This window comes from Mus caroli, chromosome 8 (genome assembly GCF_900094665.2).
Source record: "Mus caroli chromosome 8, CAROLI_EIJ_v1.1, whole genome shotgun sequence".
Taxonomy (NCBI): Eukaryota; Metazoa; Chordata; class Mammalia; order Rodentia; family Muridae; genus Mus; species Mus caroli.
This window is the reverse complement of record NC_034577.1, coordinates 111269282-111283422: the sequence shown is the minus strand read 5'-3', so window position 1 is coordinate 111283422 and position 14141 is coordinate 111269282. Positions and strand designations below refer to the sequence as shown.

General features: G+C 50.4%; 1 protein-coding gene across 3 annotated transcripts in view; it reads right to left on the bottom strand.

Moving 5' to 3' along the window:
* Kiaa0513 (KIAA0513 ortholog) overlaps positions 1-14141 on the bottom strand; it is a 65678-nt gene that overhangs the window by 44865 nt on the left and 6672 nt on the right. For 2 of the 3 annotated variants that reach the window (XM_021169905.2, XM_021169903.2), the window contains exon 1: positions 7954-8113. The exons of the other annotated variant lie outside the window; for it this stretch is intronic. The gene's annotated coding sequence lies outside the window, so the exon portion shown is untranslated. Of the gene's footprint in view, positions 1-7953; positions 8114-14141 lie in introns of those variants that run through there. 3 annotated transcript variants of the gene reach the window in all.

Genomic DNA, 14141 nt, shown 5'->3' with positions numbered 1-14141 from the left:
ACACTGAGTATCTCCCTCACAATTTCCATCCCAGACCCCCATAATAACAGGAGGGGCCTAGGGAGCCCTCCCTACTCTCTTGAATACCATCAATAAAGTTCACTGCACCCACAAAAAAAAAAACAAAAACAAAAAATAAAACAACAAACCCCCCAGAAGACTATATTCTAGGACTGGAGAGATGGCTTAGCCATTAAGAGCACTGGCTGCACTTCCAGAGAACCAAGGTTTGAGTCCTAGCATCTGAATATATAGTGGTTCACATCAGCCTGTAATTCTAGTCTTGAAGGGATCTGATATCCTCTTTTTGGCCTCTGTGGGCACCAGACCCACATGTGGTCCACATACATACATACAGGCAAGCACCCATACACATACAAATAAATGGCCCTTTAAAAAACTATATCATGTGGAAATGTTGGTTACATAGAATACTGACTATATAGAAATCTTAAATTCATTTCACTACTATTATTTTTGGATGCTTACTGTGGCTTCTAGAACAATTTACCCATGTGGCTTACCTTGAATTTCTGCTGAATTGTACTGAGTGTGAAGGACTGGCTGGGCAGGGAGACCCCAGCATGAGAAGGCAGGGGATTGGCCTGTGTAGCCAACAGTGAGGCAAAAGCCTGGAGCAGGAACTGGGGCTGAGAGGGCTTTAGGCTAGTCCTGGAAGCTAGACTAACGACCCAGGCTCATGGAGCAGGCTACATGTTAGCAGAACAAATTTAGGACTACCAGGAAGAGGCACTAGCCCTAGTCCTGCAGCCCTGAGCCCTGGGAGTGCCAAGGTTACAGGCATGCACCACCTTGCCTAGCTATAAGCATGCTCTGGACCCCAGAGTAGAAGCAGCACTGAGCTTGGTTGGTTATTAGCTGTCTTCCCATCTCCTTTGGATCACCCCAAACTAAAATCCCAGGGGAGGACACCTCAGATTTGGTGTTATTTGGATTACATTTAAGTCTTCATCCTTAATATTTATAGTTAGTCAGAATGGGTTCCTGTTCTTTCAGAGCCTTCATCCCTTGCTCAGGAACCCCAGCTCTGCACCCCAGTTTTTGCTCACCCCTCCCAACTCAAGCATGTTGGATCAAATCAGCCACTGTGCCTCACTACTTTGGTATTTTCCATCTGCACTAGATCTGCTCTTTCCTGTGCTCCAGTCCCCCCGAGCTCAGTGGCCATTTTGCAGCTGTGACTCATCTGCTGTGAATCATGCCTGAGATGCAAAGGCCAGGGAAATGTCTCTAGGACACCTGGCTGGGTAGGAGCCTCTGCCTATGTTCAGCACACAGCACAATAGCCTGGACAGGGGCAGTAACTAAGAGCAAAACAACCCCTGCTCTGTAATAGGTCTTGAACACCCAACTCTGGCTTTAGAGGCTGGAAAGGGCTTCTGGTAGGAGCCTGCATAGCTAAGATCCACTGTTTGTTTGTTTGTTTGTTTCTCTCCCCCCCTCCCCCGTGTGTGTGTATGTGTATGTCTGTGTCTCTCTGTGTCTCTGTCTGTGTCTCTGTCTCTTTGTCTTTGTCTTTCTCTGTCACTGTCTGTGGTGTGTGTGTGTGTGTGTGTGTGTGTGTGTGTGTGTGTGTGTACAAACCAGAGAGGGGCTCCAGCATAGGAGACTATGACAGAAATGCAACAGAAAGCCTAACTAGGATCCTGGGACAGAAAGAAGACTTCATGGACAAGCTTATGCAATTCAAAAAAGGTCTGAGCCAGGCTAGTGCCACCTGCCTGTGATCCCAGCACTGGAGAAGCTGAGGCAGGAGGATCGTGGGTTCAAACCAGTCAGAGATACATAGATGGTATCCCCATCCCCAAATTAAAGTCTACAGCTGAGTCAGTGATAACATTAAGGGCGCCCTCACTCACCTGCTCTCCCACAGCGGAGGCAGATCTGTAAGACAGCAGATGGTGCTGGAAGACAGAGGGACAGAAGGCACTACACTTTCTCAGGACAAAATAATGGCTGAATGGGAGGAAAGACTGGCCCATGCTTCACCATGCTCCAAGAGGGTTTAACTAGAAATAACACTTGTCACAAAGGACCACCTTCTGCTCAGTGCCCAGAATAGGCAAAACCATGACGAGGACATAAAACAGTGGCTCCTGGGTGAGGGACAGGACAAAGAGTAACTGCTATCACTAGTGACTTGCTTTTTTGGGGGCGATGGAAATGGTCTAAAATTAGACTATGACGATGGTCTTACCACTCACTCAGTAGCGTTACTAAAAATAACTGAATCGTGAAATGGGTAGATTCTATAATGTGTAAAATGTACTTCGACAAGCTCCTAAAGAAAGGAGGAAACAGAGAAGAAAGAGGGGAGGGAGGAGGCTATTTAAAGCCCATGCTAAGAGAGGGTGAGGGAAGGCAGAAGCCTCTTGAGGAGTGAGTGAACTCTCAGGTCTGAAGCCGAGAGCTAAGCACCTTCACAGAAGGAGCTGGGCAGTAAGATGGCAGCCAGGCTCTGAGAGGCCAGGGCTTTCAAGCAGTCTTCAGCCTTCTGCCCTCAGCACTTCTGCATCCCCAAAATGCTAGGAAGTGCTGAGGGCAGGCAAAAGAGTGGGAGGGGTGGGTGAAGGCTCACCTGAGCAGGCACACAGCCCCGGAGACAGTGATCTTGATGGGGAGGGGTCCATAAGGCCTAGAGACTAAATCCCAGGGCTGGCAGGGCTCCAGGAATGCCCAGGCACAGAGAGCAAAGGACCAGTGTAGTCCCCAGCACTGTCAGAAGCACACTAACAGGGGCCTCACTGGTGGCTCAGCCCAGGGCAGCAGCAGAGTAGACTAGCCGAGGAGCCAGATTCAGAGCCAGGGAACCTGGATTTGCAAGTTTCTTGGCTCTTCTATACCTAGAGTCTCGACTGTAAACTGGGATATTACCAGAGACTACTCAGACTGCTTTTGTGGGGATTGACATGACAACCCCATAAAGCTGACCACGATGCTTGTCACGGCAGATGTACCCTATAATAATCGCCAGCTAGAATAAGGCTCTGGATAATTTCACACCCTTGGAACATAAAATCAGCTGACCCTGCTCCCTGGGTCCCATTCCCCTCCCAGCACTAACCTAGCTAATGAGGTTGAAGAAACAGGACACTGAAAACCACCCCTCCCAGAGAAGCACTTCCTCACTTTTGTCTCAAATGTGGCACCACCAAATCATCTCTTCTAGCACTTTCCTTCCCAATATAGAACTCCTGGCAGGGATGGTGTCATCATCTCTGAACACATGGGAACAAGCCAGTCCACTGGGCACAGAAGCGGCAGGAGGAAAGAAGGCTGGAAGGAGAGACAACAACAGCCCTGTGGTGACTGGGAACGCAAACATAAAAAGAGCATCAGGTCTCTGGAAGGAGCCCCAAGATGCTGACAGTAATGGTGCCCGTGGAGGTGGTGAAGGCAGCAGAATGATAGAAGCAGCTTTTCACTGACATCTTGGTATGCCTTTGAATTTGATACCAGCCACATGGGTTACCTAATCAAAACCAAAACCAACCAACCAACCAACCAACCAACCAACCAACAAAAACCCCCCAGCAACCTGGACATTGTGATCCCAGCAGTTAGAAGGCTGAGGGGGGATTGTGAGCAATAGGCTAGCCTGGGCTACACAGCAAGATCCCATCTCAAAGCAAACTAAGCGAAACAAGATGAGGATTTAGAGAGCCAGTGAGAGAAGGGCAAGGTTCCTTCACCAGGAAAGCACAACCCATCCTGGCAGGAGCTCCTGAAGAGTTCACACGTAGTCAAAGGTCAAGGTCAGAGACTGACTGCATGTCCCTACAGGCTCAGCAGCTGCCTTTGGGATGATAGAGGAAGGGCACAGCTTCCCCGGTGTCAGCACCTCCTCCACGCGGAGGTGTGAAGTCCACAGTGAGCAGAATAGGGATGGAATAGCTTTACCTGCTAGACGCTGACAAGCTATTTCTACTCCATTGGACATAATCCAGCAAAAAGCAGAAGCAGGAAACCCTGTCCCAGGACCTTCCGTGTAGCACACAGCGCATCCTTCCCCTGAAGATGGGAGGATCATGGACGCTTTCCAGGAAAACATCTAAGTCATTGTCACCAATCCTAAGCACTGCCAAACACCTTCCACCAATTTGTCCTGTTAAAATGTCACTATATGTTGTTGGCTTTGTTTGTTGGCTTGTTTTTGTTTTTGTTTATTTGCTTGTTAGTGTTTTGAAACAGGGCCTTACTCTATAGCCACGCCTGACTTCAAACTTCTATGAAACTGGTCTCAAACTTGGTGCAATCCTCCTGCCTCAGCCTCCCGAGTGCTAGGTGAGCGCCACTGCATCCAACTTAGAGATCATGAGATCTTGTAGCTGGAAGATGTTAAGTTGAATCATGCCCCGCCCCCAAATGTCATTTGAAGTTCTATCCCCAGATATGTGAGTGTGAATTTATCTGGAAAAGGACAGTTATAGATGTGGCTGATTGAGACCACGATAGGATAAAATGGACCCCAAATGCAGCCTAACAGGTGCCCTTATAAGAGAAGACCCAGAGACAAGGTGAGAACACAGAGGCAGAGGCTAGAGTGTGTCTGCTATAAGGGAAGGATGCCTGGGCTCACCAGCAACCAGCAGCAGCTGAAAGACACATGGAGTCTGAACCAAGGAAAAGGAAACTGCCCTATTCCTCCCTCAACTTTGGGCTTCTGGTATGTGAGCCTCTGAGAGAATACATTTATATTGTATTGAGATACGTGGTTTATTGAGCTTTGTTATAGCTAGCTCCTCCAGGAGACTGACATAACCCATCACTTGGCTTCTCTTCCCATCCACCATGCCTGAACTCTTCTGCCCATTGGTCAGCTGCTAAGCTGCTATCTCCCATAAGAGAAGCCGATTCAGTGTCCACCTCAGTAGCACCTCCTCCCATCCTGCCAGGCTCTGACATAAACGGTCCTACAGTAAGTATGCACTGAGCACTGCTACAAGACAGCCACTGGTCCCAACGTGTTGATACAGCAGCGAACAGTGGGCAGATAATAAAAATATTCTCAAAGGAACAAGGTTATTTCTAATACAGATAAAGAATACTGCCATGTGCTGAAGAGAGTGGGCTGGGGACCAGAGGAAACAGGAAGATTGTTTTGAGTCTCAGGGACGGGCTCACGTAACATGTGACATAGGAGTGGTTACCTGAATGACAGGGAGGTACCTGCAAGGAAGGAGGAACAACCAGTGCACAGGCCCTGTGGCACAGCAAACTAGGCCTGCTTAAGAGACTCCTGGGAGTGACTGGGGTAGCTGCTGACACTGGAGATACAGATGAGATCAGTCAGCACCCGTGTCAGCACCTGGCAGCCTAAGAGACGAAGTCTGAACTTCATCACGAGAGACCATGGCATTCTCCAAACAAGCCTTTCTAACCGCACTGTTTGTCCTTTGCTTCTTGGGATCTTACCAGTAACAGCCCTGTATGTTCTGTAATTCTGGCCATCAAGATGTTCCTGGCTTACCTGCACCTCTGTAGCAACTTACAATGAGTTCTCTGCATGGCTTCCTGTGACCTTCATTAAATGTGCTATTCAGAAAAGAACAAAGTCCCGGAGGCATGCAGTAAAGGAAACCTTTCAGGTCGGACCTTGGCTTTGATACATGTACCCACAACTGTTTTAGCTTTTGGTCTGGCCTGAACCACTGACCTGCAGAGACAGCCAAAAAGTAACCCCCTGCAGTTCCGTGGTGCTGCCCGGATTTAGAGAATGGGATAAAAAGCTTGTTCTTCCCTAACAAGAGCAGCTGTGTATGCTAAAAATAGAAAAAAAAAATGCCACAAAACCTCAAACAATGCCACATCCCAAATCTAGGTGAACGCAGCAGAGCCAGCAGCAGCTCCATGGATTTCACCATGCTTCTCTTCTGTTCAGGAGATGGAAAAGAAAATCATTGGGGCAGGTCTCCCTAGACTGACCATGCTGTCTTGCTTCACAGCTGAGGACACCTGACCTGTTTGGAAACTAAGCACTTGAGCAAAGATACTCTGCAACACACTTCCTACTGGCTTTCTCAAAGCCTAGAAACAAATCTGCGTTGCCACAGAGGGTAGCGGGAGAGGTAACAGTATGGTGATGCTGGTTGGCCAGCCCCGCTGACTGTCAGTGAGGCAAGGAGAGCAGAGGATACTCCACTCAGCCCTCCAGCCCAACAGGAGGCGTAGTCTGCTCATGCCCATCTCAAGTCCTCTTGGGTGACGAGCTACTATACCCAGCACTTTTAGCAACAAAGGTATTGTGGAGCTTTCTTTGCCTCCAACAGTTAAGTGGCCCTGGACAAGTGAGGCTTGGTTTCTTCATCTGTGTCACAGGAGGAATGATACTTGCCACTCCCAAATTAATGGTGGAGATGAACAAGGAGATCCTGTTGAAAGTACTCTGGAAGCTACCAAAGCAAGAGAGCCCGGTGACAGAAGAAGTCATTCTCCTATTGTCATCCTGAAGTGGGGTGTCATTCAGCTTTCTAGTCCTCTCTTTAGACGTGGTCTTGTTATACCGCCCAGGGTGGCCTTGAACCCATGATACTCTTTTCTCGGCTTCTGGAGTACTAATAGTACAAGTCTATACCATTGTATCTGGCTTTTGAAATTTCATTTTTTAGTTGTTTTTATTGTTTAACTTTTTTTGTATGTGTGTGACTAGGTGCTTGAGAAGGCAAGAAGAGAGCATCAGATTCTGTGAGGCTAGGTGGCTGGGAGTCCCCTGATGTGGGTGTGGGAACTGAACTCTGGAGCTCTCGAAGATCAGAACATGCTCTCGAGCGCTGGCTGAACTGTCTCTTTAGCCCCTTGACATTTCCTTTTAACTCAATGACTTTCCGTTTGTGAAAGGAAGACAAGAAGGGAGAAAAGGAAAGAAAGCCGGGTATTCACATGACTTGCCCACTCAATAGCTCCCTAGGGGCACAGGGGATTGGGAGGCTGTCCTCAAAGAAGCTCCCTCAGCGCCATTTGGGGTTATTCTAAAACCACTTACCTTGGAAGAAACAAACATTGCCATGAAGATAGAAGTGCATTTAGCATCTGCGGAGATAACTCACTTCAATTTCTTTAAGACTTGTGATGCGGGTATACTTGTGACATTCTCAAGAGATAGGAGTCCACTCCACATGAGTTGACACAGACCATCCAAAAGACAACCATCCCAAGAAACTTCTGGATTGCAACAGAGACTGAGCTAGCTCATCATCACCAACCAGAAATCACCAGTGTTTGAGAGGAAAAGAAAATCTCAGATGTCAACTTTTTCCTCGGAGCCCGTCGAAACAGCTTATCTGCCATCTTGGTCCTCAAAGGCCTAAACATCCCTACTTCTGACCACAGTGTGGGAAAGAGGGAAGGGATGTGGCTCACTAATGCCCGAGCCTCTTTGCCCTGTCTTGGGGTTCATGCTGTGTCTGTCGCTGTCCTGCTTTCATGATTTGGGAGGGAGGCAGATCGAAGGGAATGAATCAGAACCTCAGCATCGGGTTACAGGCTGGATCCCAGCCGGGACGAGGGTAGCCCGGCCTGCCAGCTGCCAGCTCACCTCTACCTCTGACTCACCACCGGGACAGCTCCACGTCGGGGGCCCAGCCCGTGCCAGCGCACCTGCGCCGGCAGAGCCGCGCTCCCGCTCACTCCGTAGGTCGCACCCGTGTGCGGCACTGGACTGGACCGCCGAGCCTGCTTCCTCCTCCCCTTGTCACCTTCCCACGTCTCATCAACCCTGCAACTCGGGGCGAGCGCAGACCCGTGCGTGACTGGGTCCCGGTCTTCCCAAATCCTAGAAGCGGCCTCGGGGTCCGAGCCTTCCCAGCCGGCCCCGGCGCGGTCGTGGCCTCTGAGCAGCCCGCGGCCCTCCACTGAGACCCGCAGAATGACAGCCCTGCCCGCCGCACCGGCCGTCCAGCCGACCCGCCCACGCCGCCAGCGACCCCTCCTCACCGGTCCCCGCGCAGCCACGCCGCACAACCCCTCGCGAGCGCAGCACCGCAGCCCGAGGTCCTCTCGCCGCGGCGGCCTGCGGGACCGGGCAGGGGGGCGGACGCCGTCGGGTCTGCAGCTGCCGCCGATGCACCGCGCGCGACCAGCCGTGCCGGGTCCTTCTGAGGCGCGGCGGAGCGGGCTGTCAGTCAGCCGGGAGCGCCCCGCCCCTTTAGCTGCACGTGACGCGCGAGCAGTCGGGCCCTTCGGTTGTGTCGCGGAGAGAGCTGTCAGTCAACAGGGGGCGCCACGCCCAGTCCCACCCTCCTCCCGCGCGTGACGTACGAGTTCTCTGGAGCAAGCCGGGAGCCACGCCTCCAGAGCACCACGTGACTCGCGAGCTGTCACTTTTGCTGGGAGCGCCGGGCCTCGCTCAGCTCCTGTACGCAGGCGCGGGAGCGCCCCTTAGTCCTTGCGCCTCCCGACAGCCGCGCGGGTTCGCTCAGGAACAGAGTTCCAGCAGAGGATGACTAGGGCGCGGCCTTTTTGCGCGCAAAAGTGGTTTGGGAGAGGAAGGTGACCCTCGAAGCTGATCTGGCCTGGGGTAGCAGAGTCCCAGCGTAGGTCCCGTGGACCCATACGCCTTTGAAGGCGCGAGTGGCCAGCTGAGTCCCGTTTGTCTTCCGAAAGGCGTGTCTTTAAGAGGCCAGTAGATTTGGCTCTTTTCATAAATAGGAGTAAGCACAACGTCCAGCCATTCAGCTTCTCCCACATTTCTTTAATAAAGAAATAACCAAGAGGCTGGGGGTGGAGCTCAGGGGCGGGTCACTACCTCTGAGTGGCCAAGGTCCTGGCTCCCATGCCCAGCACCAGGGAGGAAAAGGAAAACTAAAGAAAACCAAGGCCGAGCTCCTGGGATTTTTCTGAAGTCCTGAGGGTTAGGCAGGGGACTGGAGTTCTGCCAATCAGGAAGATGATATAGATGGTGGTAACCGAGCACCTGCCCTTTGCTGACAACAGATGGGAAGATCTGTCCAAGGCTTCTTGGGAATGTTTAAGAGAGCCTTAGGAAAGGCTGGGAGCTAAAGTTCTTGGAGAGTTTGGGGACACGTGGCCACCGCAGGAGAAGGTCTCACACCTAGACGTCTGCGGGTGAGAACTTGGTGCCAGCTCTGGAGGGAAAGGGTGGGTGCTAGCCTTCATCCTTGTGTGGACACTAAAGACAGCTGCTCCCCACAGAGTCCAGCAGACTATAGATAAGGCTCAGAAAACTTGTAGAATGTGAGGGGACAGTGCTGGGGCTAAAGGAACCCTCCCCTGCTTCAGAGAAGGAAGATGGCACTAGGTACCAAGTTCTGTAACCCTGACCTCACCTAGACAGCTGTTGGGGAGCACTGAAAACAAATGTACTCGCTAAGGGATCCCGTTCCATATTGAGAAACTCCATTTCTCCTCATGAGATTCAGTGGCATTTGCCCTGCCTTCTAACAGGCCTCTGACCTTCTCAGGAAGTTGGACAGAGGCAGATGACATGACATTTAAAAACGAGGAAGAACCTTCTGCAAGCCATAGACAAGTGAACTTGGTGTCAACCTAGGAAGTACTCAGGGTGGATGACTCAGATCATATCGGTGACCCCTCTGAAAATGAAGCGCTGAGACACGAGACACAAGGAGCTAGATAACGAGGAGGCTGGGCTGTGTCTTGGTAGCTATGTTCTCCGGTGGTCAAGATGTTGCTCTGCAGGTAAACATCCTTGAATGTGCAGATAGGTTGTCCATTTTGTCAGAGACTAAGGTACCACAGGGCTTTCCCAGTTGCCACATGTGGGCATTAACAAAGATCTGCATCTTCAGAAGACCCCCCACTTTATCATGCTATCATTTATATTGTGGTGGTGTGCCTCTCTGTGGGCTCTTCAAGAGGATCATGGGAATATCCTAAAAGGGAGATTCGGCCAATCATGATTTGGGAATGGAAAAGAGACATCATACCTTATAATCATAAAATCGGCCCGGCAGAGGTGGTGTACGCCTTTGATCCCTGCTCTTGGGAGGCAGGGGCAGGTGGATCTCTGTGAGTTTGAGTCAAGTTTGAGGACAGCCAATACTAAACAAAGAAACCCTGTCTTGAAAAACCAAAACCAGGGGGCTGGAGAGATGGCTCAGCGGTTAAGAGCACTGACTGCTCTTCCGAAGGTACTGAGTTCAAATCCCAGCAACCACATGGTGGCTCATAACCACCTATAACAAGATCCGGCACCCTCTTCTGGAGTGTCTGAAGACAGCTACAGTGTAATTTCATATAATAAATAAATAAATAAATAAATCTTTGAAAAGAAAAACCAAAACCAAATAAAAATAAGTAAATACAGGGCTACACAGAGAATCCCTGTCTTGTAAAACCAAAAAAAAAAAAAAAAAAGTAAATAATCCTAAGATCTTCCCTTAAAACCACAATGCGGACCCACTTGGCCATCCCACTCCAATCTTTCTCTGAAGNATCTTCCCTTAAAACCACAATGCGGACCCACTTGGCCATCCCACTCCAATCTTTCTCTGAAGTATAGCTTTGACTTGCTGAATAGATTTTTACTTAAACTGTCCATGTCTCTTGACTGAATTCTTTCCATTGAGAAGACAAGAGGCTCTCTCTAGAACCTGCTAACAGCAGCAATGTCAAAGCTTGTTTGCTTTATTTGATGGCTAGTTTGCTTTATTTCCTGTTGTGACTATGCAGATAAGGGGCTGTGGTGAGAACACCATCTCCAAACAAAGGCAGGGGGCCTAACCTTGGCTGCCAGCTTGCTTGGATCTGGGATCGACTAAGAGACCAACTTCTGATCTGGTGTAAGGGTATTTCCTGAAAGGATTAACTTAGGAGGAAAGCCCTCCTCCCAGGGTTGGTGGCACCTTCTATGGGGGGGGGGGCAGATAAGATGCAGGGGGAGAAGTGGTGTTGGTTTAGCCTCTGCCCCTTGCTGGTGAACACATCTGTGCTCTTGCTGCCACCAGCCTTTGCTGACATCAGAAACCAGCTTCTCCGGCCTTCAAACATGGACTACAGGCCAGCAGCCTTCAGTGTCAGACTGGGACTGGTAAAGCACCCAGCCTCAAGGACTAATCAGCCACCACGTTCTCCGACTCTCTAGCATACAGATGGGCGCTGTTAGGCTGTCCAGCACCTGTCACGTAAGGCGATCTATTACACCTCCTCTGTAGCCCATATTCTGTTCTGCTCCCCTGGAGAACACTGACTGACAGGTGGGATCTGCCAGGGTTCTTTCCCTTAAAGGATGGTTACTAGGGTCTTTTGTGCCCTATAAGCGGGTCTTAGGGAGTTATCGCTGGGAAGAGACAGAATGACCAGAATGTTCTTATAAAGAACAGCATTTAACTGACTTAGTTTCAGAGGTTCAGTCCATCATCGTTGTGGTAGGAAGCAGGGCCGTGTGCAGGCAGACTTGGATGCTGGAGTTGCCAAGATGTCTATATCTTGATCTGAAGGCAGCCAGGAGGAGACTGGAATTCCATACTGGGCAGAACTTAAGCACAGAAACCTCAAATCCACCCCCACAGTGATGCTCTTCCTCCAACAAGGCCACACCTCCTAATAGTCCCACTCCCTGTTGGCCAAGCATTCAAACACTTGACTCTATGGGGTGCCCTTTGAAGAGGCATCTGTGGGGTCCCATCATTTAAAAGCCCAGCAGGCTCTAACTGCACTAAAACCCATCTCTTCCTGTCTTGCCTGTGCTAGCTAGTTTTATGGCAACCTGACTCATGCTAGTCATTTGGGAAGTAGGAATCTCAGTTGAAAAAACATCCCCACCAGATTGACCTGTGAGGCAGTTTTGGATGAACTCGCAAGGGCCCAGGTTATTGTGGGAGGTGACACCCCTGGGCAGGTGGTTCTGGGAACTCCAGAACGGTAGGCTGAGTGAGCCAGGAGGAGCAAGCCAGTAACCAGCACTCCACCAGGGTTTCTGCTTCAGTTCCTGCTTCCAGGTTCCTGCTGGCTTTCTTCAGTGATGTGCTAACGCAGTTGCTTTTGGTCATGGTGTTTATCCCAGCAATAGAAACCGTTCCTAACTAAGACACTGCCTAGATCAACTTCCTTCCCAGATTAGGTTCTTTTCACTCACTGGCCTCAAGCAGCTCCAGGCTTATATTGTCTCACCTTGGTAGCCCAGTGGACCAAAGGGGTTTTCTCTTTTGATTCTTCCAGCAAAAGCCCATAATTTGGTGGAAATGAGCCATCCTTAGAGCCTGTCCCTGAGGCCAGCTCACTAGGACAACCAGACTGGATGAGTCTAGAGAGTGGTGTGTGCCAGCCCCATGGTGCTGACTGGTGCAAGAGAAAGGTGATTTCCAGGAGACAGGGGTGCTCTTGCAAAAGAGGAGCACGCAACAGGTATCTAGGACAGTGAGCTGGCTAAGGTTCCAACATACCTCCCTACCCTCTGTGAGGCTTACGTAGTGGAGAAGAGGAATAAAGTAAAAAGTGGAAGAATGGAAGTGACCAGAGATGATGGGCTGAAAGGCAGGGAATTCTGGGATTGGAATGAAATGTTTGGGGGGGGGGAGGGATTCTACAGGTGGCCGGGCAGGAGAGCACTGTAGTCCACTCTTAAGGGACATGCCAGTGAGTGGGGCATGAAGGGAAGAGTGACAAGAACAGGCCCACTTTCAGTAAGCAGCCATTTCTAGCCCCAAGCATGCACAGTCCAACCAAACACCTGCCCTCCTAAGTACCTAACCTTCTAAGTACCCATTCCACCAAGGATCCATCTCACCCAGCACCTAAGCCACCATGCTGGCTGCTCCCAGCAGCCTCTGCCCACGGGTGAGGTGAAGAGCCCAGAACAAAAGATTTGAGGAACACATTGCCCCACTTCGGGTTTTGGCTTCCGGGGCATTGCTCAACACTATAGGGTGTGGAGTTTCAGTCATCAGGCCTTCCTAATCTGGCTGTTGACAAATTGACCCCCACAACCCAGTGGGAAATGTCAAACAACCCAGGCAGCTTTCCAGAGCACATCTCTGCTTCCCCACGGTGCTGTCTTTAGGGCTGTCTCCCCAGCATTTATTTACGGGGGCTATAAAATCCAGTGCCTAGATGGGTTCTCATCAAACACTCTGCTCCCAGCACCCAGGCCACAAGGCAGAGTAACTCTATTTCCTGCACCTTCCCTTTCAATGGAGCCAGAACAGCCTTGGCTTTGCTGAGGCCATTTTTGCGTGTTTTCGACAGGAATGCCATGTGCATTCTTGGCACTTTGTTTCTTCTACGTAACATCACATCGGGTGATTCATGCTGTCACCTTCTTGTTACTGTAGAGCATTTCTGCGTGTTCATGACTGCCTATAATGTCTACTGCACAACAGACAGAAGTTTATTTATCTGCCCTGCACTTCGTGGACTTCAGGTTATGTTAGGTGTGGGGCACTTTGGGGCAGTGTCGTGTCCACACCAGCAGGGAGCAGAAGCTCCGACTGCTGCTGTCCCTGTGGTGTTTTTGTTTGTTGGTTTGTTTTGAGACAAGGTTTCTCTGTGTAGCCCTGGCTGTCCTGGAACTCACTCTGTAGACCAGACTGGCCTTGAGCTCAGAAATCCGCCTGCCTCTGCCTCCCAAGTACTGGGATTAAAGGCATGCGCCACCACTGGCCGGCTAGTCCCTGTGGTTTTTATTGAGGTCTTTCTGGAATGATGTGATCAAAGCTTCACTGTGCACCCATGAAAGCTAGTACGGGGCAGTGTGCTGGGAATGACTCTTCTGAGATGACCTGCTCAAGTGTTTGGCCAGGCGCTCTGTCCGGTCTCCTGCTTATATCAAATGATACATTTTGAAATAGGCTCTGGGCTGGTGAGATGGCTTAGAGATAAAGGTGCTTCCCACCAAGCCAGACCCCGTGAGTTCGATCTTTGGTTCTATATGGTGGAAGGAGAGAACCAACTCTGGTCTACACAAACATATATGGATAAATGAAGTTTTTTAAAAAGGGCTTGGCGGAGCTCATGCTTAGCATGGGCAAAGGCCTTGGTTCCATCTCCCACATGCCTCTCCCGGTAAAAACTGCTACGTAGTCATGGTTCAAAAAACAATTAAGCTGGGCAGTGGTGGCGCACGCCTTTAATCCCAGCACTCGGGAGGCAGAGGCAGGAGGATTTCTGAGTTCGAGGCCAGCCTGGTCTACGAAATGAGTGCC